This window comes from Pinus tabuliformis, chromosome 4_2, assembly GCF_031772625.1.
Source record: "Pinus tabuliformis cultivar Carrire ecotype Pingquan chromosome 4_2, CPIR1, whole genome shotgun sequence".
Lineage (NCBI taxonomy): Eukaryota > Viridiplantae > Streptophyta > Pinopsida > Pinales > Pinaceae > Pinus > Pinus tabuliformis.
The window spans coordinates 88,547,968-88,574,927 of NC_142304.1; the positions used below are offsets into that span (position 1 = coordinate 88,547,968).

General features: G+C 44.8%; 1 pseudogene; it reads right to left on the reverse strand.

The window, feature by feature from the left end:
- Positions 1-1,798: 1,798 nt before the first annotated feature.
- On the reverse strand, positions 1,799-3,490 carry LOC149168397 (18S ribosomal RNA; annotated as a pseudogene).
- Positions 3,491-26,960: the final 23,470 nt, after the last annotated feature.

Sequence of the window (26,960 nt, forward strand, 5' to 3'; positions counted from 1 at the left end):
AACAGAGAACAAGCTTCCCCAGCCCCGTGCCTTCACAAAAAGTGGGGAACTGCAGGGGATGACGATGGACAAGGACTAGGGTGGCCACCCCCAGAACTTGCACTGATTTTCGTCCTTCCTGAACACCAATCCACAACAATCCCACCTCTTCTCCATAAATCTAGGGGCCAAAAGAAAGAAGGGAAGGAAACAACATGAAAGCAAGAGATATCAAACATGGCTACCGGCTCACAAGGGGAGGTTCAAATAGATAACAAGCTTCCCAAACCCGTGCCTCGCAAAAAGGGGTGAACTGCAGGGGATGGTGATCGAGAAGGACTAGGGTGGCCACCCCGGGAACTCGCACTAATTTTCATCCTTCCCGAACACCAATCCACAACAATCCCACCTCTTCTCCATAAAGCTAGGGTCAAAAGGAAGAAGGATAGAAAGCAACACCAAAGAAACAAAGATCCCAAGAAAAGAGAGAAGCTCAACAACACGCTGAGTAGATGTCCACTAAACAAAAAGAAATCAAACAAGGCACCCAATCAAAAATAATCCCACCTCTTCACACCCTCCCACATACATTACGACACAACACCATTTCTAGCTTACAACATAACAAACAACAATCAAACAACCAAGAAAATAAAACACAACCTAAACTTGACCACTAGAAAATACAAGGGTTGTGATGAGACCAGTGTCTGGAGCACGTTACTGAGAGGTAAATAAGCCCCCAACCTAGTGCAAGGCTTCAAGCAAAAAATAGACTACTAATAACAAACCAACCCCACTATTGCACCCCTCCATGTACAAAACACCCAACAACCTTTCCAACGAGAAAGTCAATGGGGGTTAAGAATCAAACTCCAAAGAGGAGTTGTCATGGGTCAACACTCAGTGCTGGAGAAAGACATGAGCCAAAAATACACCGATGGTGCAAGGCCACTAAAGAGAGGGACGTCTACAAATCGCACACCACGAAACAAATAAAGGACCAAGTCCCACAAAAAACACACAATCCAAAGGAGGAACAAAGACACAACCCGCTACTTCATTTTTCCTTAGAAGGGGAGTGGCTCATGAGAGGATGAGGAATTCCCTCGATGGCAAAGGAACGAGATAAGATTGCCACCCTCATTCCCATTGGCAGGGAAAATTACGATCTCAATGAAGCTCAAATCGAGGGAGGGGTTTTTCATTACCTGGACACCCAACCCTTCCACGAGGGCATATCGAGGAATGGTCAGGAGGACTAGGGTGGCCATCCCAATGGGCTGAACCGCTCTTCATATATCCCATACTGACCCCACCCTAAAAATTTCCACTCACGGAAGGTTTGAGCTATCAAGCGCGTGCACAACAACTAAAGCTCACCCAAGCAACACATCAACCATCTCACCTTTTTGAGAGAACCAACTATGGAAGCCCACACCCTTAGCCCATGCCTTCCAATGAACAAAAGATCGAGCATCTCCCCTATGAATGAGTCTAAATTTATCCATCGTATTTCCCAATCGCCTCAACTGTAGCAACCATGCCCAATCGAACAGATCCTCAGAAGGGCTCCCAAGAAACAAGCTTCCAAACCCCCTACAAAAACACATTAGGGGAAAGAAAAAGAAAGGATGGGTGGGACAAGCACAAGCATGGCTTGCAATCACACACATGAAAAAGCAAGCATTACCTCAAGACAAGCAACCAAAAATGTTCTCGCCAAACACCAAACCCACTCCCCTAGAGACACACCACATAGTCCCACATTGCAATCGAAACCCAACCAACCCAAACCAAAAAAGGAAACCCCTACTATCAATGATCCTACCGCAGGTTCACCTATCGTAACCTTGTTACGACTTCTCCTTCCTCTAAATGATAAGGTTCAGTGAACTTCTCATGACTTCAATGATGGTGAACCACCATTGTCGACGCAATCCGAACACTTCACTAGATCATTCAATTAGTAGGAGTGACGGGCAGTGTGTACAAAGGGTAGGGATGTAGTCAACACAAGTTGGTTGCATCATTGTAGTGCGCGTGTGGCCCAGAACATCTAATGGCATCACAGACCTGTTATTGCCTCAAACTTCCATGGCCTAAATGGTCATAGTCCCTCTAAGAAGCTGGCCGTGAAGGGGAACCTCCGCGTAGCTAGTTAGCAGGTTGAGGTCTTGTTTGTTATCAAAATTAACCAGACAAATCGCTCCACCAACTAATAATGGCCATGCACCCCCACCCATAGAATCAAGAAAGAGCTCTCAATCTGTTAATCCTTACTATGTCTGGACCTGGTAAGTTTTCCCGTGTTGAGTCAAATTAAGTCGTAGGCTCCACTCCTGGTGGTGCCCTTCTATCTATTCCTTTAAGTTTTAGCCTTGTGACTATACTCCCCCTGGAACTCAAACACTTTGATTTATCAGAAGGTGCTGGCAGAGTCCTTAGAGCAACATCCGTCGGTCCTTGGTCAACATCGTTTATGGTTGAGACTAGGATGGTATCTAATTGTCTTCGAGCCCCAACTTTCATTCTTGATTAATGAAAACATCCTTGGAAAATGATTTTGTAGTGGTGTATCTTTCATAAATCCAAGAAATTCACCTCTAACAATGAAATACAAATGCCCCCAATAGTCCCTATTAATCATTACTCTGGTCCTGAAGCCAAAGACAATAGGACCAAACTCCTATCACGTTATTCCATGCTAATGTATCCAGAGAATAAGCTTGCTTTGAGCACTCTAATTTCCTCAAAGTAACAGTGTTGGAGCTGCAACCCAGCCAATTAAGGCCAGCAGCACGCCACCGACAAAAGGGATGGAAGAGTAGGTGCACACAGAGTAGGCGGACTGACCTTTACGGCCCAAGATCTAACTATGATCTTTTTAAGTGTAGCAACTTAAATATACGCTATTGGAGCTAGAATTACTGTGGTTGCAGGCACCAGACTTGCCCTCTAATGGATCCTCGTTAAGGGATTAAGATTGTACTCATTCCAATTACCAGACTCAATGAGCCCAATATTATTATTTATTGTCACTACCTCCCCATGTTAGGATTAGGTAATTTGTGCACCTTCTTCCTTCCTTGGATGTGGTAGCCGTTTCTTAGGCTACCTCTCCTGAATCGAACCCTATTTCTCCGTCACCCATCACCACCATGGTAGGCCTCTATCCTACCATCGAAAGTTGATAGGGAAGAGATTTGAATGAAGCATCGCCAGCACAAGGGTTGTGCAATCAGTCGAGTTATCATGATTCATCGGAAAAGCGGGCAAGCCCATGCCTGCCTTTTATCTAAAAAAGGCATCCTTTCCAAAGATTTGGGACCTGGTGCACCTATTAGCTCTAGGAATGTTACGGTTATTCGAGCAGTATGGTACCATCAAAAAACCTATAACTTATTTAATGAGCCATCTGCAGTTTCACAATCTGAATTAGTTCATACTTAGACATGCATGGCTTAATCTTTGAGACAAGCATATGACTACTGGCAGGATCAACCAGGTAGCACCCTCCCACTTCAAAGGGCATTCCGAGTGCTCTTTTACCAAGAGCCAACCTGAACACCCATTAAGTCAAAGAGATATCAAAATATCATGTAAAACTTTTATGCCTTGCACCTTTTGCATCCCAAGAAGGAAGCACATGCAACATTCCAAGGACATGGCGAAAAAATGGGTAGACCTGTCAAACCACAATGCACCAAGGCCACTTCGGAGTTTTCAAACACGCCCCAACCAAAAAGAAAATGTGTGATCACTCACCCAATCCCTTAGAAATGCCTCCAAAAGCCTCCACACCTAGCACCGAGGCCACCTAAGAGTCCACCCGGGTAGCAACAATGGTGGACTTCGATGTCCCAATCACCTACAACAGCCTTGATGCAAAGGAAAAGGAAGGAAAATGGAGAATGAACAACAATGAAACCTCTATATTATAAATGAGCCTAAACCCTCCCTGCCCCGCACTGAGGCCACCTAGGAATCCACATGGATAGTAGCAACAATGGACCTCGATCTCTTGATCACCTACAACAGCCTCGATGCAAAGGAAAAGGAAGGAAATAAAAAGAGGATGACCAACCGCAAATCCTATCATAGAGAGGCCGTACAAACCTCCCCGCCCCACATTAATGCCACCTAGGAGCCCACTAGGATAGCAACAATAGTGGACCTTGATCGTATGATCGCCTGCGGTAGCCTGGACACAAAGGCAAGGGAAGGAAATGATACAAGACAAACCGAGCCCGCAACCTCCCCTAGAAATGCCCCCCAACCCTCCCCTCCCTACATAGAGGCCACCTTGGAGTCCCCCCAGATATTAGTAACGAAGGACCTCAATCGCAGATCACCTATGGCAGTCTTAATGCAAAGGAAATAGAAGGAAATAAAACAAGACCAACCGATCCCACAACCTCTCTTAGAAATTCCCCCGACCCTCCCCACCCCACACTGAGGCCACCTAGGAGTCCACCCAGACAGCAGCAACGGTGGACCTCGATCACTTGACCACCTGCGGCAACCACAATGCGAAGGTAAAGGAAGGAAATAAATGTAAATAAAGAGGCTCGCTAGACAATACAAGAACATATCCAAATAGGAGGAGGGATCAGGCAGCTCCGCACCCCATGCACCCTATGTACAGGCAACCTAGGAGATTTCCCATAGTTTTACCAATTGGACAATGAATAATTTTCACCTATAGCCACCTCCATGCAAAGGAGGGAGGTCAAAGTGTTCTACCCCGAAATCCTTCTTCCAAATAGCCCCCACCATCGACGTAGCAAGCCTCCTCCCCATTGGACCACGAGCACATACATAATTGAAACAACAAATGCCCATAAACATTGTGATTTAACATTTCCAACCACAAAATCCTGCCACACATGCGAGATGCAAGGAAAAAACTAACCACTCAATCAAACATATGGGCCAAAACATCTATCAAAACCTCAAAGCTAACGCAACCATGGACGATGTGCACTTTGAAAGGAATGCCAACCCTTAACTTTACAATAAGGAGAATAGCGCCTCACATCGCCTGATAGAAAAAGCAACCAAGAGGGAGGGTAGGTGGTTTACAACCAAAAACATTCCACGTTCCTCTTAAATGTATGCATCTCAACTGACAATGCCAACAAAGAAATAGTACAAGCACAAGAAACCAACACTATAAACAACCAAACAATGAAGAGGCTAGTCGTCACAGGGAGACACACCACAACAACCCATACAACTCTGAGAACTTAGAGAAAAAGTGGAATTGTTCACATATGCCTCCCGGGACAAGAATGGCCAACATTACCACTCATGCACTACTGAGTGGGTATGGAGAGAAGATGAAAATCGGCCACCCTACAAACAACCCAAGGAAATTCTTGAGGCAAACCCGAAAAACCAACTCAATTAGCAACCCACCATTCACATGAAAAGAAAAACCCTTCCCACCAAATAGGGAGGAGGTTAAAAATATAACAAGGAGCCAATTTCAATGGAGCCACACATGGCTGTCCAGCCCAATCAAAATTTGCTATTCGCAACAACTGAGGGGCATGATAGCAACATAGGCATGATGGATTTTTGGGGTTTCCATCTGGGACCACAACAATGAAGGCTCAAAGGATTGTCCAGAAAACTTGAACATTTTTATTGTTCAAATGGGCAAGAGGGATGTGGATGAGCATCGTCAACATTACCACTCATGTGCTACCAAGTTGGGATGGAGAGAAGATGAAAATCGGCGACCCCACAAATGGCCCAAGGCCATTGTTCAGGAAAACCTGACAAAACAACTCAATTACCGACCCACCTTTCAAACGAAAAGAAAATCTATCACTTGTATCATTTGGACGGGCACGAGGGACTAGGAAAAGCCAGGGAGCCACACCACAACAACCCATACAACTCCAAGAACTTAGAGAGCAGAAGGGGAATTGTTCACATATGCCTCCTGAGATGAGCATGGCCAAGCTTACTGCTCATGTGCTACTGAGTGGAGATATGATCCTTTAATGGTTTGTGCGATGGCAGAGTAGAGGCAGGCAACATGGGCATCTTTGGATGTTGGAGCTAGTGGCAATTTGCAATGTCGTACGATGGTGTTGTCGAGGATGACAACCATTTAGAGTGGGGCAGTATGTCAAGCCCATGAGTTGAGCGTGCCGGACGGGCGCATTTAACCAATGGGTTGACAGGCATTTGCATGGGCGAATGACAAGCGAGGGCATCCAAGGACGTTTGCTTGAATGATCGTGTAAGGGAATCGGGCTGAACGACTGGGCAAGGCTGTTCAAGGGTGTTTTTCTGAATGACCATGCGAGGGCGTCAGGCTGAATGACCAGGCGAGGGCATCCGTGGGCTTTTATCTGAACGACCGTGTGAAGGCATCAGGTTGAAAAACTGGCAAGGGCATCCGAGGGCATTTGTTCGAATGACCAAACGAAGGAGACATGACGGTTGGGTCGGTTGGTGGCCGAGTTGACTCATTCGAAAATTAAAAAGAAGGAATCTGTGGTGGTTGGCCAAGCATGGAGTCACAATGATTCATGGAGGGTGAGCTATATATATGGGCGTGCTTTGGCATTAGCTAAGGCATCAAATCAAATGCATAGTTCAGAGAATCCAAGGGTGGAAGAAGGTGAAAGTGCGGAGGTTGGTTTGAAATTCGGGCGAAGGTGCAGGTGGACACGTGCAAGCCAAAGCACCTGAGCCGAAGTCGTTCGAAGGCATCGTTCAGGAGGTCATTCGAAGTCATGGTTCAAGGAGTTGTTCGAAAGCCGCATGCAAGAGGTCATTCAAAGTCATCATTTAGGAAAGTTGTTTGAACGTGTCTGTTTAGGAAAGTCGTTCGAAGGAATCCATTCAGAAAAGTCATTCGAAGGTGTCCATTCAAGAAATTGTGCGAAGGCGTCAGGTGAGGGTGTCGTGCATAAAGGTCACGTGAAGTCATCAAGGGAGGGTGTCATTCAAAAAATTCATTCGAAGTCATTGAACAAGGGTGTTCATGTAGGGCCATTCAAGGGCATTTGGGCAGGATCGTTCGAGGTCATTCGAGGGTGGCATAAGGCGTCCATTCGAACGATTGTTCAGGGAGTCGTTCGAGGGTGTGGCAGGGTGCCCACCTGAAAAAATTGAGTTGGTAAAACGGTGAATCGAGTGAAGTCTTGAACAGGTGGCACGACCCACCGGTGGACGATTTGGGCATTTGGTGGAAGCGCCTGAGGAGTTGGATGAGTTGAACAAAATGCATTCGGGTGAACATGCGAAGGCAAACAAGAATTTGGGAAAGTGTCATGCGGTGACCGTGTGGGCATGTCAACGAGCTGCGAAACTGAGTTTGCCGATGAATGTAAATTTGGATAAGTGTAAATTTGGGGCTTCCTCAAGATTTAACTTATATATCTATATATATATATATATATGATATTGTGGGCAAACTTATTACAAGGAGTTGCCCCTCCCTTTATACTATTGTGCATTTATGTGTTAATGTTGTCTATGGTGAATGTTAATGGTTTCACTCTATATAAAGGAAAACATAATACTTGGTAAAGAAGAAAATAAACTAAGTATCAAAAGTAGGCGTAGTCCACGATCGAGAGTATTGGTGAAAAGGAAGTGGTCGGTGGTGCCGCACCTCGCTATAGTGCGGTTGGAAGAGTACTTCCAGTGTAGGGGCGTTACAGAAATGAAGGCATAAGGGAGAGTGGAGAAAACTATCTACACGAACGTGCACAAAGCCCACCCCACGTGACAACTTAACATTTTTTATATGGGCTCATATGCTTGGCGTGCCCTCACACTAAACGCCCTGACCGAATGAGTTTACATGGACACCCTCGCCCGACCCACCTAAACGAGTTTACATGGACGCCCTTCCCTAACCCAACTGAACAAGTTTACACGGGCACCCTCAAGTGACCTACTCAAATGAGTTGACATGGACGCCCTCAAATGACGTACCCGAATGAGTTTACATGGGCACCCACATGACCGAAACGAAGGGACAAGGGAGAGCTGGGAAAATGAGTTGCACGAACATGCACAAAGCCCACCCTAGGTCACAACTTAACATTTTTGATACGGGCTCATGTGCTTAGGCATGCCCTCACACTGAATGAGCCAACTGAAAGAGTTTACACGGACACCCTTGCTCGACCCGCCCGAATTAGTTTACATGGATGCCCTCGCCCGACTCGACCGAACGAGTTTACACGGATGCCCTCAAATGACCTGCCCGAATGACTTGACACGGACACCCTCAAATCACCCACCCGAATGACCCACTTGAACAAGTTGACACAGACACCCTCAAACGACTCGCCCAAACGAGTTAACATGAAAGACCACACGATCGAAATGAAGGCACAAGGGAGAGCTGGACAAATGAGTTACATGAACATGCACAAAGCCCACCTCAGGTCACAACATTTTTGATACGGACTCGTGTGCCCAAGTGCGTCTTGACACTGAGCGACTCAACCGAACAAGTTTACATGGACATCCTCGCCCGACCCGCCCGAGTGAGTTTACACGGACACCCTCACCCGACCCGCCTGAACGAGTTTACACGAACGCCCTCAAATGACGTGCCCGAATGACCCGCCCAATGAGTTGACATGGACGCCCTTCAAACGACCCGCCTGTTGTTGGGAAAAGTATCCAATACGGAATGACCCTATCCCACACTAAGGGTGATAGTACCTCAACAACAATCAAAGCAAAGCTATTCGAGATTACTTCTTTATGAGATGTAAGAGAGAGGAGGAAGAGATCCACTAACCGATGTCTTCCGCTAATGATTGATCCAATCTTCTCTCTTTGTTGCTTGCTCCCAGCTCCTTGCTCTTTCACTGGCCCAGCTACACCAAGATCCTGCAAAATAACAAGAGAGGGAAACTACAAGAAGCATACATTCATAATTGATTCAAGGATTAGAATAAATCAAATACACAAGCATAACAATACACCATTGAGACACATGCATATAGAAGAACCTCAAATGCTTTATTAATGGAAGAAGTAAAGTTTAGGAAGTGATACAACCATAAAAGGCCCAATCCAGCATCACCTCCCAGCAGAAAGAAATCTCCTCTTCACCTCCTTCAAGCAAATCACCCAATAGTTCTATACTCAAACCAACAACACTTCCTTACATTCACAAGATTCCAGCCTCCTTAGACCTCATGAGAGAGATCTATATATAGGATTTTTGGAGAAAGGATGAGTCAGCTTGAGCTTGGCATGGAGCTGACTAGTGTCCTCTCCCACTTCAGTTATTCTTCAGTTCTTGAGTCCACTTGGAGGTTCTTGCTTCCACTTGGAGATCTAGACCCTCTTACTCATCATTAGGCGAATTCTCTGATCCAAGTGTCATTTTGGAAGCTTCCTGGGCATTGACACCTTGAGGAATGACTGTGCCACTTGGCCAAACTCACCCAGCGCAGGTAGCCTTCTTTGCAGTTGACATTTAGCACAGGTACACAGTGGAGCAGTTGACATTCAGCGCAGATGCTCAGTGGAGCAGTTGACATGATCCAGAATTAGCTTGTTTTTGAGTGTTTTCAGGTGGAGAACTGATATTCAGTGCTGTGGTTTGCTGACCTTTTTCCTCTAGGGGTAGGAACAACATGTTTAGGGACTTTGGATCCCTTAGATTATTGAAATTTCATGCTTCATGCTGTAAGGCACAAAAATGTCTATAACAGTTGCCCCCTAAAGTATGAGGTCGTTTATTGGGTGAAATGCTTTATCAGGAGGATCCGAAGTTCATTCAATCGCTGAGAGGTGACCTGTAATAAAATACAATACAATACATTATGATTCATTCTACTTTCATGATCTAGCTGAGGCGGGCATTCCCATGCTCAGCTTTATAAATTCATTTTGGTACATAGCACAGATGATCGTCTGATGATAGACTGATAATTCTCTGCTGAAATTATCATCCTTTGAGTAGGATGATCATCTGCTACAATGATGTACATGTCAAATGTCTTTATGTTTCCTGAATATATATCGCAGCCCGGATGGATGAAACTAGATCCGGGGTCTTCAAACTCGTTCGATCTTCACTCTAAGTACAAGTCGATCCATGTGAGAATTTGCGCTGAAGTCGAACATGGAAAGACATCGCTTGATTACCGGCCAATGACATAAACCGTTAACAAGCACGAGAGGAATCACCAATAATGATAATGACCCTCAAGGTACTGCAGTAAAATTCACGTGGTGTGAATATAGGACTTGGCGTTGAACACCACGCAAAATCTTCTGGTCGAAGGTCATTGAGGTATACCTGTCGCCGGAAGTGAGAAACTTGCCATTGAGGCATGCAAGCTTCAAAGTACTGAGGGGGTTGTTCCTAGATCAACTTCTTGGATAATGAGCTGAAGTCGACAAGAAGCGATCCGTCAAAGGAGGGCGTTAATGAATCCCACATCAGTGACACGGAACGGAGCTAATGATTTTAGTGGAGGTGAAACAATCTGTGACATATGATTCAGGGTGGCGATCATGGGTGGATGAAGGATAATGTATGGCAGTGGATGGGACACGGTTGACTCTTTCTGAACAACATCTCTTGAACATATAACGACACTGATGCGATGGATCGGTAGCATTACCCCAAATGTAGATGGTTTGGCGAGGACCATGGTGATGAGACCGGTGAATGAAACAACCCAACCCGATGTGATACGGAGGAAAAGTGTCATGTTCAAGAGCGACTTGCTACCATTAAAGCTTTGAGCTTCTCCCAATTTTTCCCCAGTCATTTCTGACCAGTACCTCTTTATTTTTGTCAAGCTTGAGGAGGATAACATATGCTTGTTCTATAACCTGCCCTTCGGGCAAGCCCATCGCTATGTTTTAACGAGCCTAGCGATAGGGAAACTCGTTCTCGTCTAAAGACAAGTTTGTCGCTATTTAATCATTTTAACGAGTCTAACGACAAGGAAAACTCGGTCCTTTTCATTTTTAGAGAGTCTGAAAAGGTACAGAAAGTTAACTCCAAAATTCCTTTTTCGTCATCTAATCCCTTAAGTCCGAAAAAGTATAAAACAATACAGAAGGGATGAGTTTTCGATAACTTTAACGAGCCGAATAAAACAAGCGCTCAACCTTTTTGTGTAATAATCCCTCAGGTCCAAAAAGATTAAAATCTAGAAGAGGGATAGCTCTTCCGGTCACTTTTAACAAGTTGGAAGGCCAAAACTCGGCAAACTTTTCATATTTTACGAGTCAGATGAAAAGAGCTCAAAGAAGACTCGTCTTTTGAGGAACGAGTGATAAACAGGGATAGCAGCAGATTCCAGGTACAGGTTGGAATTTTCCAATCATGGCAGTGTCACAAGGATGGCTAGGTGAAATCACTCTTCGCAGCTGTTCCTCAAAATGGGTAAACAATCATATGGGGATGAACGATCGGCCAAATGGAATGGAGGTGGCAGGTGCAAACACGACCAAGGCTTTTTATGGCTAATAAATTTACGATCACAATGGTTATTTACTGGAATAGGTTCATTTTTTAATGAGCTTAAACTCTGGAGGAAACCCTTGCTCAATCTTATGTTTATTTTTTAACGAGCATGAACTATGTGCTAAAACTGCTCGGATCTCGCTTTTCTATTTTTTAACGAGCATAAATTCCGCGGTAAAACTGCTCGATATACCAGTCATAAGATAAGAATGTCTCCTGTGAGATAGCTATTTTTTATGGAGCTTTATCTCACGAAGTTGTGCTCCTTCTCATCCTTTTTTTATGCAAGTTTGGAAACGGCTAATCCTACGAGTTTAAAGGGTTAGACCTACAGGTTTAAAGGGAGGACCTAAAAATTTAAAAAAATAAATAGTCGTCCCTTGCTTGCACTCCAAAAGGTTTGCATGCCCCTAGGTGTAAGGTATAATTTCAAGGCTGCCCCTACTTATCCGATAAAACATTTGTTTTAAAGGGTGAGGCTTACCTCTTTCTGGTTACCCAAAGATTGTTTTGTTAACACCATCAAACTAAAACATTTCCTCGGCACTGTCTACCGAAGTAGACAATGGTGAATGACCTTTGTCAAACAAGTAACCTTGACAAAAGAATCCTATTCTAGAACAACCCCTCTTCCATCCACGGACGGGGTACGGACTAGTCATATTCTCTCGCGGAAATTCTACCTTATACCCAGGGTTTCCTCTGCCCGAAGCAGACTAGGATGCATGCCCCCTGGGTTCCAGTCCCATCTTTCCGAATCACTCGCACTCATCGGGAAGGAGGACTGGGGGTGGAGACATTTCTTGATTGAATAGACCATTGAGGGTTGGTATGTGACTATTTGCGATGCGTGATCCCGGAAATGAAAGTTGGTCTACGAGCTTGACCATTCTTCCTTCGTGTGGAAAACACATTACTCTAAAGAGTGAGGAGACTATAGCTCCCATGCAATATATATAGTCTCATCCAAGGAGTAGGTTATAATCCAAGGGTCCTTGAATGACCATCACGTTCATTTGAACGTTCTTCCCTTTCAATGTAACAGGTACATTGGGGAGGATCCCTAATGGTCGACTGGTTCCTTTATCAAAACCCGAGAGATTTCTTATCTCAGGCAAAAGCGCTGGGGAACCCAGTGCTTTCCAAGCAATAGAGGAAAGGATACTCACAGATGCCCCTTCATCAATGATAGTGCCAACCATTACCATTCTATAAATTTGGACTATGATTCTGAATGGTATACTGGCTGGGAACCGGGGTCTACCTAGTTGGTTCCAATCAAAGGACACAACCAGGTTGCTTGGTGGTGGAACCGAATACACGGCCAGATATGACCCTGACGATGTTCCTTCCTGCGATAAAGGAATGGGCGCATTGCCCTGATGCTCATCAGAGTCTGTGTTGATGAAAAGAATCTGGATGGTGTCATCCTTATTCTCTTCAGTGAGGGTGTCATTTGAAGATGAATCTTCAGTGACGGTGTCATTTGAAGATGAAACCTTTGAAGGCAGAACCGGGTCAACTGCCGTTTCGACCTTTGGACTTTCGTCCGGTCTGGATTCAGTAGGTTCATTTTCAATGATTGACGCTTCAGCTGACCACTTGAGCGGGCCAGATGTATTTTCAACCAACGAAGGACTTGGCACGAGTTTTTTGTATCCAGGAGGAAGTCTCAACGGTGAAACCGGGCGATCTTCCAAAACTCTCTTCGCTTCGTCTAAGAAGGGACAACGGTGGATGGCGTGATCGCCTTCACACAGTCTGCAGGGGGATCTTTCTCCCCCTCTTTGTCTTGAACCTTCACTTTCGCTGGTTGATGGTAAGCATTCAACATGACTATCAGAGGTTGATGCTCCCGAATTGTGCAACCGAGGGGACCAGTCCCTTAGTATCCGAGGAATACAGGGACAATCTCTATGGAAGTGGTCTCCTTTACATATGACACATGGCGATTTAGGCCCGGTCTGTGCTGTGTGTGGATTTTTGTCAGATGTCTTTTGCTTGCCCCCAGTCGCCTTAGGCTCCTTCTTCTTCTTCTCTCTCTTCTTCTTCTCCTTCTTCTCCATGGGAGCTTGGCTTTTGCCGGCTCTACCTTGCGAAGATGAAGGATTGGAGGAAGAGTTATAGGAAGTAGAAGGCTGGTGGGCAGCTCTAGACTGATCTAACTGTTGACTCGACTGTTCAGGAACCATGGTGTTCTGAACTACATTGGTTGAGAATAGCCAAATTGGCAGGCCAATTGTCAGTCCTGGAAGCGACAATGTGGCCATGTGGGGCGCACCAACTTCTCCCCAAGAGGAGAAAGGACTAGGATTTCCATCATGTGGAATTCCTTGGTTGGGGCGTTCCATGTTCTCAACCTACAGATCAACGCAGGAATAGGAGGTGATTATGTTCCGTTTAAAATAAATTTTATAACGACGCTTTAGACACAACTTGCTTTTTCACTTTTTAAGAGTCGAGAAAAAGCTAAAGATGACTCTAGTCTCCTTCGATGTTTTAACGAGCCCGAAGTGACAAATGCTCGGATGGACTTTTTCAGTTATAGAGTTTGAAAAAGGCCAAAAGAAACTGCTCTGGAGTTCTAGGCAGAGGGTGTGCCAAACTTTTCGCAAAACCACAGAATACTTTTTACGGTACGAGTGGTCGATCTTCGTGAATGCTGTGTTCACTGCATTGCGATCAGTAGGGCGGCCGACACGGCTTCCTATGGATAAAGGATTTGTTCCTATAGGGGTCTCCCAATATATACGCGACGGTACGTGGGAGCACAAGTCCGTATTGATACTTATCGCTTCACCGTGGAGGAATCACCCAACCACTCAACGCTAAGATATCACGTTTAACGACACCGGAACACGTCTCTAGCTTAGACCTCTATGTGTTTGCGTTATGTTTCAATGCGTTGTTATGTAAATTCAATTTATTTTAAGGTTGATCTTGTTTAGCAGTTTGCCTTTATGGATCACCACGAGATGTATAGTAACACTCCTAAATGCAGTCTAAGATGATAAGCAAGCTTTTCAATCTTTCAACTTTGAAAATCTTAACTACTGAGGGAAAAGAAAGACATCATCTTTTCACATAGATCATAGAGCACACACTAATGCACTTTTTCCTAAATCGACATGCAAACCGTCATAATGCACATGCACAATGCAAGTATTTCTTTTCTCTTTCTTAATGTTGATGTAATACAAAAAGAAAGCTGTTGTATAATTTTGAATTCAATTTCAAGTGAAAGAAAACAAGCTTGTCCAAAATCAAAAGACACCTTAAGATTTACTTGTTTCGACACTAGAAATATATAAATTCAAACCATATGACGAAAGCAAAAGCTCAATCAGCTATGAACAGCAAACGAACTAACTCTTAAGATCAAAAGGACACTTTATCACAGGTCTAGATCTAAGAGGCCACAGCAAGACTAGTTCACTTTCGTTATGGGAAACTGCAAATGATACAAGAAATACACAAAGAACAAACACAGTTTCTTTATACAACCGAGGCGGAATAGTGGCAAGGAAAGTTGGTTTCAGATAAGTACATTGACTGGTAACAGGCTGCAAAAACAAGGATGAAAACAGGGCAATAAACAGGAGGGAACCCCAGTAGCACTAGGAAAAACTGGTTCAGCGCAGGTAGTACACTGGCAGTTTGACCTTCAGCGCAGGTAGCCCCTTCGAGAACTACGCTGAAATGCAGACTGCCTTCACAGTGCCTGCACTGAAGAGATAAACTTTCGTTTTTCTCAGTTTCCGGGTCACAGATTGCTCAAAAATCCACAGTTTTTGGCCAAATCAGAAGCTATCAGTCAAGTACACACTAAGGGTGAAAAGGAGGATGAAAAGCTATCACTAAGAGCTATTTAGAGTCCTTGTGGATCAGCTCTTCAAATCATAAACATGCCCAGAAACTGAGCTAGAGTAGTTTCCCTCTACTTTGCATTTGAAATCTCCAAATGCAGTTCGATTCGGTACTCCCTGTGTTTATGAAATGAATAGCAAAAACACAAACAACCAACAAGATATGATCCCCAGTGGAGTCGCCAATTTGTTGTTGGGAAAAGTATCCAATACGGAATGACCCTATCCCACTCTAAGGGTGATAGTAGCTCAGCAACAATCAAAGCAAAGCTATTCGAGATTACTTCTTTATGAGATGTAAGAGAGAGGAGGAAGAGATCCACTAACCGATGTCTTCCGCTAATGATTGATCCAATCTTCTCTCTTTGCTGCTTTCTCCCAGCTCCTTGCTCTTTCACTGGCCCAGCTACACCAAGATCCTGCAAAATAACAAGAGAGGGAAACTACAAGAAGCATACATTCATAATTGATTCAAGGATTAGAATAAATCAAATACACAAGCATAACAATACACCATTGAGACACATGCATATAGAAGAACCTCAAATGCTTTATTAATGGAAGAAGTAAAGTTCAGGAAGTGATACAACCATAAAAGGCCCAATCCAGCATCACCTCCCAGCAGAAAGAAATCTCCTCTTCACCTCCTTCAAGCAAATCACCCAATAGTTCTATACTCAAACCAACAACACTTCCTTACATTCACAAGATTCCAGCCTCCTTAGACCTCATGAGAGAGATCTATATATAGGATTTTTGGAGAAAGGATGAGTCAGCTTGAGCTTGGCATGGAGCTGACTAGTGTCCTCTCCCACTTCAGTTATTCTTCAGTTCTTGAGTCCACTTGGAGGTTCTTGCTTCCACTTGGAGATCTAGACCCTCTTACTCATCATTAGGCGAATTCTCTGATCCAAGTGTCATTTTGGAAGCTTCCTGGGCATTGACACCTTGAGGAATGACTGTGCCACTTGGCCAAACTCGCCCAGCACAGGTAGCCTTCTTTGCAGTTGACATTCAGCGCAGGTACACAGTGGAGCAGTTGACATTCAGCGCAGATGCTCAGTGGAGCAGTTGACATGATCTAGAATTAGCTTGTTTTTGAGTGTTTTCAGGTGGAGAACTGATATTCAGTGCTGTGGTTTGCTGACCTTGTTCCCCTAGGGGTAGGAACAACATGTTTAGGGACTTTGGATCCCTTAGATTATTGACATTTCATGCTTCATGCTGTAAGGCACAAAAATGTCTATAACACCACCTGAATGAGTTTACATGGGCACCCACACGTCTGAAACAAATGGACAAGGGAGAGTCAGGAAAATGAGCTGCACGAACGTGCACAAAGCCCACCCCGGGTCATAACTTAGCATTTTTGATATGGGATCGTGTTCTTGGGTCGCCCTCACACTAAACGACCCGACCGAATGAGTTTACATGGAACCCCTCACCTGATGCACTCAAACGAGTTTACACAGACACCATCTCCCGACCCACACGAATGTGTTTACACAAATGCCCTCGCTCGACCTGCCCGAACGAGTTTACATGGATGCTGTCAAATGACCAACCCAAATGACCCATGCAAATAAGTTGACATAGACGTCCTTTAACGACCTGCCCGAATGAGTTTACATGGGCGCCCAAACGACTGAAACGAAGGGACAAGGGAGAGCTAGGCAAATGAGCTGCACGAACGTGCACAAAGCCTACCCCGGGTCACAACTTAGCATTTTTGATACGGGCTCATGTGCCCGGGTGTGCCCTCACACTAAACTACCTGACCAAACAAGTTTACATAGACACCCTCTGTTGTGGAGGTAAATCCCCTCTGTGGACAGAGGCGATCCCTACTAGTCCAAAAAAGGTCTAGCAACAATCAAACAACGCTAACACGCAGGTCCCTAATTACAAATATAAGACCAATGATGAAGGCCTACCTAGATTCGAACGCTAGTACTTGTAGAAGAGTTGATGCTCCCATCCCTTTGCCTCAGCTGGTCACAATCCTCATGATCCTCGTGCACGGACACCTGCACATGCAAAGAATGATACAAACACAAGCATAAAATCCAGTAGATGTAACTATATATCAGTCAGAAAGGATATAACTCAAACATCATCATAAAGACAATAAGAGTGGAACCATAATGATAGTCGTCTATAATTAATAAACAAAGAAGAATACAACCATAGTTCTGACGTCAAATCCTTCTCAAGAGGGTCCAGCTAGCAAGTCTCTCAATCATTCACCCTTGAAGGTAGATCTCCCAAGACAAAAACTCTCTCTCACACAAGTTTACACAAGAAAGAAACACTTCACAACCTTCCTTAAACTCTCTAGCTATCCCACACTTGTCACACCAGCTACCTATCAAGCTCACACACTAGCAGTAACACTCCAAACACTATGAATTCCAAACTAGTTGCTCATGGCAATGGTAGAGGCTTAAATAGGAGAAGGAGTCTCCATGAATGGTGGGAGGATGAGCTTATCTCCAAGGAAGGTGGCTCAAATGATGAAACAGACATGCCAGAGAAGGGAGAGCGACATTTACAAGGCCAACAACCAGGTCTGGAGTCATCTAGAAGGCCGGCTATTAGAACAAACTTGCCCAAACTGGATCAGCGCAGGTTCATAACTGCACTGGAGCGTTGACATCACTGCTGAATAACAAAGAATGTCATATCAGCGCGATGAGATATAAATAACAGATGCGCTGTCTCATGAAATTCGACCAGCGCGGGAATCACGTGTACTTCGGCGCTGGCAGCGCATTAAGTCTGTTTTGGAGTGCTCATCAGCGCGTTTATTTTGACAAAAGTCGCGATGATAGCAAAAACTTTGGCAAAGTGGGTCATTTGACAACATTAGAGAGCATGAGCATGATTAATTTGGACTCATGACACAGTAGGAACACTGGTAGGAAGACAGTGACAAATTACTGTGTAACAGATGCCCCCTAAAGCATGAAGCCCAAGAGAGTGGGAGAGGTGAAATGTTTTAGGAAACTAGCTGAACTGGGACACCACCATGAAGAACCTGAACGTATGTACAACTGATATCTCTGATAATCAATTACATGTAGTCTAGGCATGGGCGCAGCCATCCAAAAGACATACGAAAGAGGCCTGTGGTATGGATGCAACCACCCAGCTAATGAGACTGTGATGATAGGAAAGGTATGGTCACAGCCATCCATGAAGACTCAGGTATGGGCACAGCCATCCATCAATGAGTCATGTAATGATCATGATAATCCACAAAACCGCAACCTAGATCTCAAGAGACAAAATCCAGGGTCTTGCGCTCCATCTCAACCCGAAAAAAGTACAAGTTCAAGCATGTGAATATGAGAGTTGAAGTCGAACATGCAAGAACATCGTCTGATTACTAGTCAATGATGAAAACTGTTAACAGACGCGAGAGGTACCACCAATAATGACAATGGTCCTCAAGGTACTATAGGTACAATCTATGCACGTGTGAATCAATGAGCTGGCGTCGAACACCCACAGAATCATTTTATCGAAGGCCAATGATGAAAACCTCATGTCGAACATGAAGAACCTGCCATTGAGGCATGCAGGCTCCAAGGCACCTGAAGGGAGTCTCTAAGTCAACTTCCTAGATAATGAGCTAAAGTCGACAGGAAGTGACCTTGATCGAAGGTGGGCCATAATGTTTCCCACATCATCGACACGAGACAGAGAAGGATAAGATATTTTGTGTGAGGTATCAGACGAAGGTTGAGTATTCTTGCAGAGGTCAACTTCTCTTGAACATATCGGCGGCACGACAGTGTACTTGACAGTATTTGACATTAGATGATCAAGGGTCATGGTGACAAGGCAATGAGCAGATGAGAGGTCAAACAGGATAACCCAAACCCACGGAGGCTAGCTTAAAATAGGATGAGAGGTTCCCACTCAGACACAAATGCAGACAAGTGCCACGTTCAAGAGCAACATACTGCCGACACGACAATGATTGTGATTCCATTTTCCCCACCATTTCTGGCGAGTACCCCGATTATTGTTTGATGACAAGCTTGACAGGGATAGCATATGCTTGGAAGGCGTCATTTTGATAGAATCTGATGTCATTAAGTCTTAATGAGTCTAACAAAGGAAGAACTCAGCGTCTTTTCCTGTTTAGAGAGACTGAAAAGACAGCAGAAAAGTGAACTCCAGGGGGGTCCTTTTTCGTAAAGTTGTGTCTCGCAAGCCCGAAAAAGTATAAAACAATGCTCGAAAGAAATGCCCAACCAATATGATCGAGGAGTACTTTTCGTAAGTAGTGACTTCGACCCGAAAAAGTAAAAAAGCGGTCAGAAGCACGTCGTTTTGGAGCCAATAACGAGTTCGAAACGACAAAAACCTGGCAATCTTTTTAAGTTCAAACGGTCGAAAAAAGAGCTTTAAAGGAAACCGCCTCTCGTTTCTTTTAACGAGTCGAGAGGGGGACTCGGCTATCTTTTCTTATTTCATGTCGAAAAAGAGCTTAAAGACAATGTTTCGGGACTAAGTGTGTATAGAACCATCGTAATTCCACCGGCATGAGAATCTGCACAAGGAACATCTCACGCGTAAACCTGTTCGAAATAATATGGCCCACATGCATAAAAACATAGTAAAACTATATTCGAACCAAGAACATGGTAAAAATCATCATAAAAATCCCACATTTATGAAAAATAATATTTAATTATGAAATTTTACCATAAATAGGGGGTAAATAAAGTTTTTACCATTGTTACCATTTGGAGCTTTGGAGAATGACTTGGAGCTGTGAGGTTGACGAGCCGAATTGTACTTCGTACGCGCATCAATCATCCTGCAATCTATTTCAGGTAGGTTTATCTCCATTTACGCTCTATTTTGAAGTGTTTTAGCTGCATTTTAACGGTGGGAAGTGATGGTTTAAGAGGATTTTTTGAAACTCGTTCTGCTCTCGGCCAGCGCGGATTTCCTTATCGGGTCCGCGCTGATCGAAAAAGACTTAAACTGACCACCCCCGGATCAGCGCAAAAGAGTGATGTACTCCTACACTGACCCAGAAAAAATATCAAAGGGCGCCATGATCAGCGCGACTATTTTAAAAACAGTCACGCTGACGCCGCGCAACAAGTTTTTTAACAAATTGAACGTATGAAACTTTATGGACAGGGCCCTAATGAATTTTTTTGATCATGCAGGGTAAAATGGCATTCGTTTGGTAGGAGCGAGCTCATGATAACGAGGACATAGCGGCATTTGCCGATGCTGGGTGCCGAAATGCAATGCGGGCGTGTGGGTTGCTCAAATTCTTCCTAACTCTGCGCCTGCGAGCACAGCCTGACCTTCTTGAATTCTTGATCAGAGCCTGGAATCCCACTGATGGGAAATTTGTGATCCGAGGCCGAGATATTGAGTTTGACTATACAGATATCTATTTTTTGACCGGGTTATCACGTCGAGGTGAGATGCCCATTCTAGAGGGACAGCGACCCGGTGGTGATACATTAGACATGTTGATGGCCCAGGTGTGCCCACAGGCACGCAAGTCGCGGAGCGGGAAAGTAGCTATTCCTACGGTGGAGGACATCGTCCTTCGAACTATACTCTTCATGGTGACTCGGGTAGCGGGCTCTTTGGCCAATCACGAGGCCTCGAAGGCCCATCTTCGATTGGCTCTCGAATGCTTGAATCCTACCATATTCAACTAGGCAGCGGTAGTAACAACCAGTATGAAAAGACAGCTGACCAACTGCCATCGTGGTGAGTCAAAGCAGTTTGGCTACGGGTCGATTTTAGTTCTGCTCATGCTGGAGTGGGTACCGGCATTGCAGCTACAGGATATGGTCGTGGATCCACCCAGAGGCCCTCGAGAGACGAGGACCACACGATGGGTCCATGTCATGCCACGAGGAGGTGGCGGTTGACCAGTGGCATGGGGAGTGTACTTCTGAGAATGGTTGGATAGGCAGACTATTTTTGTGGAGGACTGGCCATATGCTGGCGTAGACTTCCATGGAGACCCAGACATGCCGCTGCCCACTGGAGAGCAGTGGGACGATGGTGGTAAGCCACTTGATCTCATTTTTTTATTTTTTCATTTTTGTGATGTTTTTTTAATTTTTCATGTACATGTCCTAACGATGAATGCTATGGTATGTAGATGTAGGACTGACGAGACCCCTTGGCTTAGCGAGATGCACAGGGCATCAGAGCTCTGGCCCTGGCTCCTCCGGGAGTCGATACGATGGAGACCGTAATATGGAACCTCGAGGGCTTGCTGTCATGGATTCCAGATTACTAGGGGATAGAGGAGGTCCCCATAGAATCTTAGATCCATACAGTGGGAGTAGAACCTAGGATGCACCACCTTTTGAGGTGGGTGGCACGAGCCACTGCGGATTATAGGGAGCACAACCCACCATAGTAGATATCTAGGTCTTTGTTTCCCACTGGTGGTTTTTTGAGAGACATGTGTCTCGGATGTATGGAAAACATAGGCCTTATCTAGACATGCACACTTATTTTTGAGCGCCTTGGTGCTCCACAGGATATATATATATATATATATATATATATATATATATATATATATATATATATATATATATATATATATATATATCTATATATATATATATATATATATATATATATATTCCTATGGTTTATTATTGTGCTTTTATGTGCTTGCTTGTATGATGTTTTGATTATAAATTACACAAATGTCTATCTAATACATGATTAGCCAATGCATCAGATAATGTGTTTAATCGTCGTGGAATATGTTGATATGTGATAAAATCAAAATTGCTTTCTAACAATTTAACACGTAAATACAACCTTAAAATGTGACAGTCTCTGACGGAATAACGCCCATTGAGTTGATGGACGACAAGTTGAGAGTCCAGGTTAACAACCAATGTACAAATATTGAGATTAATTGCCTCGACTAATAATTCAATAACAACACTATATTCAGCGACATTGTTTGTAGTATGGCCTAAACACACACCTTGAAGATCTATCAACTCACCGTGAGGATCATAGATCACCCATGCCGCAGAGGAAAAATTATGAGTGCTGCGGCAGGCACCATCATCGAAACCAACATAATGTGCACCCGACATCTTCACAAGAAGCAAAAGACACAATAAGGGGCAATCACGCTTTCACACCAAGCCAAAAACATGAAAACACACACACACACACACTTGCTAAAACACACGCATGTATAAATCGAAGTGCATGGAATCATGCATAGTACTTTTTCAAGTACAGCCCATTGCGGGGCTTATTGAGAGGATTACCTTTGTATTCAACTAGCTCATATGCCGCCTTCTGCAAAATTTTCTTTACAATATAAGGGCCTAGCCACATGGGCTCAAGTTTTCCTGCCCCCAACTTGTCATTTTCTTGGTCGTATAGCAAGACTAGATCTCCCTCAACAAAGGAACGAGGATGGATGGTATGGTCGAAGTGAGTTTTAACTCTCTTCTTTTGAGCTTCGATAGCTAGAGAGGCTAGGCGACGGGTCTCGTCCAGCCGTTCTAGGTAAAGAAGCCATTCCTCTATCGGAGTAGTGTTGGGAAGCAACTCAACGGCTATTTTTAACGAAGGGATTTCACATTCTATAGGAAGGGTAGCCTCTAGTCCGTAAACTAGTTGAAATGGAGTGAAACCGGTGGCATCCTTCACAGAGGTTCGGTAGGCCCACAAGGAGGGAAACAACATCAGATGCCAATTAGACTTATGCATGTTAACAGTACGTTGAAGCATCATAACCAAAATCTTGTTAACGGCTTCAACTTGGCCGTTCGACTGAGGATAGTACAGAGTCGAACTATCATGTCGTAAGCCTAGTTGGGTTGTTAGTTTGATCATCATGTGATTACGAAAATGCTTTCCATGATCCGTGACGATGGCCTGCAGAACTCTGAACCACATAATAACATGGTTGAACAAAAACTGCGCCGCTGTGTGACCGTCTTCAATTAATGTGGGCATTGCCTGAGCCCATTTTGTAAAGTAATCGACAACAACGATAATAAACCCATGCCCCCTGGTTGAGCGAGGCTTATAGGTCGTATAATCAATGCCCCATTTTGCAAAAGGGCCAATGGTGACAACAGGGTGCAGCGGAGCTGGTGGCGCACGCATATTCCGCTGGTATATCTGGCACGCATGACACGAACGGACGGCAAGAATGCAATCCTTAAAAATGGAGGGCCAGAAATAACCAGCGCGAAGGATTTTTTGAGCTGTGACATATCCGGACATGTGACCACCACAGGCGCCAGAGTGGCAGTCATTCAGGACTCTCTCAGCTTCCTCAAGGATTAGACATCGGCGGAGGACGGAGTCAACGCCGAGATGGTACAGGGTGTCCCCGAAAATACGGTAGGGTTGAGACTGATGACAGATCTGCCACCGAGAATCTTTGGATATAGCGGGGTGGAAAGAGGACGTCTGCAAATATAAAATAATATCCCTGTACCAGGGGTCGAGGGTGCTGATCAGAAAAAGAGTTTCGTCCGGGATATGATCCTCTGAGTGAGGGGGTGCAGAAGGAGATGGAAAAGAGCAAAGTAACTCAACAAAGACCAGGGACTTCTTAGACTTGGCAGCAGTGAATTCCAAGTCAAACTCTTGGAGGATGACGATCCACTTTGAGTATTTGCCCCCCAGCAACTGACGTGACAAAATGTACATCATCGGGTTGCAATCAGAAATCACGGTCGTGGTGTGCAACAAGATATAATGTCGGAAACGTTGGACGACACAAACAAAAGCTAATGCCAACTTCTCGATGTAAGCGTATCGAGTTTCCATGTCTAAGAGGTTGCGGCTGAGGTAATATATGACGTGATCATTGTCATCATCGTCGTCTTGCACGAGAACCATGCCTATAGTGGTATCGGCGGTGGCAAGATACAGAGTATAATCACGATGGTAATTCGGAGGTCGCAATAATGGAGTAGAAACAAGGAGACCCTTGAGATGCTCGAAAGACTCTTGAGCGATAGCATCCCAATGAAAGGGTGTATCTCACTTCAATAACCATGTAAAACCTTTAACCACCTCAACATAGTTTGGAACGAATCGTCTTAGGAAATTTGCTTTGCCTTGCAAGCTCTGCAACTGCTGCAAAGAAGCAGGGGGAGGAAGATTCATAATAGCCTCAACTTTGAGGGGATCCAGATGGATGCCCTGTCGGGAGACGATAAACCCGAGTAGTCGACCTGATTCAACATAGAAGACACATTTATGAGGATTGAGCCTGATACGGTAGTGTCGATAGCGGAGAAAGATTTCACGAAGATGGGAAGGATGGTCCTGGCGTTTGACTGAATGAGCTGGAAGATCATCTAGATACGGTTGTACAATGTGACGGATGTCATGAAAAGCATAGGACATTGCACGTTGGAAAGTAGCACCGCCATTCTTCAAACCGAAAGGGAGCTTCTTGTAAGCAAAAGTGCCCCAAGGACAGATAGAAGTAGTCTTATGATGATCAGCGGGCGCAATATTGATCTGGTTATACCCAGAAAAACCGTCCATAAACGAATAGATTTCACTTCCTGCACACTCATCAATGAGCTGATCAATGAAGGGTGTGGGGAAGTTATCCATAGGACAGGCGCGCTTAATGTCACGGTAATCAATACAGACTCGAATGGTACCCTGCTTTTTGTTCACAGGGACTATATTAGAAGCCCAATCCGTAAGTGGAATGGGGTAAATGAAACCAGCCTTGAGAAGCTTTTCAACTTCTTCTTTATTGGCTGCAGCCTTTCAAGGGTGCACGGGGCGTAGACGTTGACGAACAGGCTTAGCACCCGGATACGTAGGTATCTCATGCACCACTATGTTAGGGTCAATGCCGGGCATTTTGTCGTAGGACCAAGCAAAGACATCCCAAAATTCGTGGAAAAGATCGGTGTAAAGCTGAATTTCCTCTAGAGTACAAGTGACTCCAATGTGAATATGCTCGACAATCCCTGGTTTCGCAGAGATGTCGATGGGTTGGGTTTGCGTGATGTTTCCCATATTGCCTTCAGAGGACACTTGATAAACTTGAATAGGTGTTTGAAGGGGCTGAAATGGGATACAGGAAGCAAACCATTCGAGACAGGCAATCATTTCCTGATGGGCAGGGAGGAACGAGGAACGGTGGTGATGATCAGACCAAGGAGGTTCCTCAAGAGACATGGTCTCTATAATGGCTTCATCGGAAGGAAATATTTCCTTTAATGGATCCGAAGTAGCGTCATCTCCAAGCCAAGGGGAATGAACGTACGAGTCGGGAACGCTGCTCGGAGGAGCAAGTTTGGTAGGGAGAGCCGATGCAACAATGATTTCAACGTAGTTGAGCTCGGCAAGACTCAACGACATCATATCACCTCAATATTCTATCTGATTAGCGGGAGGGAGGACCCACGGATCAGAGTGCATGGAAATCATATTAATAGGGACGAGATTAGGAGGTGGAAGGGAAAAGACACCCATCAGGGCGGGATCTTTAAAGAGTCCGGCTCCCACACTCTCACATGATTTGGAGGTATGCTCCACGAAAGGCACATTGCCTTCGGAAGAGGAGGCGAAGAAGGAGAGCTAGTCCATGGTGAAAATCTTCCCCTGATGAGGGAAACGAATGACACGAAAAAATGAGGAGGCCACGGCTTGCATGGCATATGTCCAGCTACGTCCGAGGAGGAGGTTGTAGGTAAGATTAGCATCGACAACTTTGACCTCCACTTCGACCGTTTTCCCTTCCAAAGAGATGGGCGATCGTTGGAGAATACCAGAAGGACGAGACTCTCTTCCGTCAAAGGCTTCCAATGTTGTAGGATACTGGCTCAGTGTCGGAGAACCAATAGCTTTCCAACAGGCAACAGACATGATGCAAGTCGAAGCACCTTCATCAATGACTGTACGATGAATCGTTTTAGTATTGATAATGACCAGTATGAGGAAAGCAATTTGGTGAGGCAGTCTCGGCGTATGGCCCTCGAGGTCAAAATAAATCAGATCCGAGTTAGCCGGGTCTATGCCACCGATGGCCAATAGCAAGGACTTCCTCTATGAGGGGTAGCTTTGGAGCACTTCTAGGGTGGACATAGCAGACGGAGCCTGAGCTAAGTCCTCAACGATGTTGTAGTGCTAGGCAGCACGAGCATTAGGGTTGTAAGAAGACTTCCGGAGTACACCTTTTGGAGGGGGTCGGATAGGCGTCTCAGTGCTAGGTCTCTCGATATGGAGTGGACCAGAACTAGATGGAGGAGCGCTAGAGGAGACCTCAGGCTCTTTCCCGACATGTGACAGATATTCTTTTGCTCGAGTAGTGATGTGGACGGGGATCGTCCCAGCCATAAATACTTGAGAGCCAAATGAAGAAGAGGGTTGTGATGGATCTGTCACCATTTGAGTTTGTTGTGAAGGGAAAGGTCCTTTAAGCATAGCAGGGGTCCCATGAGAACCTTTCAACAATCGACTAACTTCGGACCACCTGGGGCAGTCTTTATTATAGTGATCCTCGACACAGATAAGACAAGGATACTTAGGTTTACATTTGGCTCCTTCCTCGGGTGGAAGTTTAGGGGAGTCCTGTCTGGGCTGTTCGGATTTATTCTTGGCTTTCC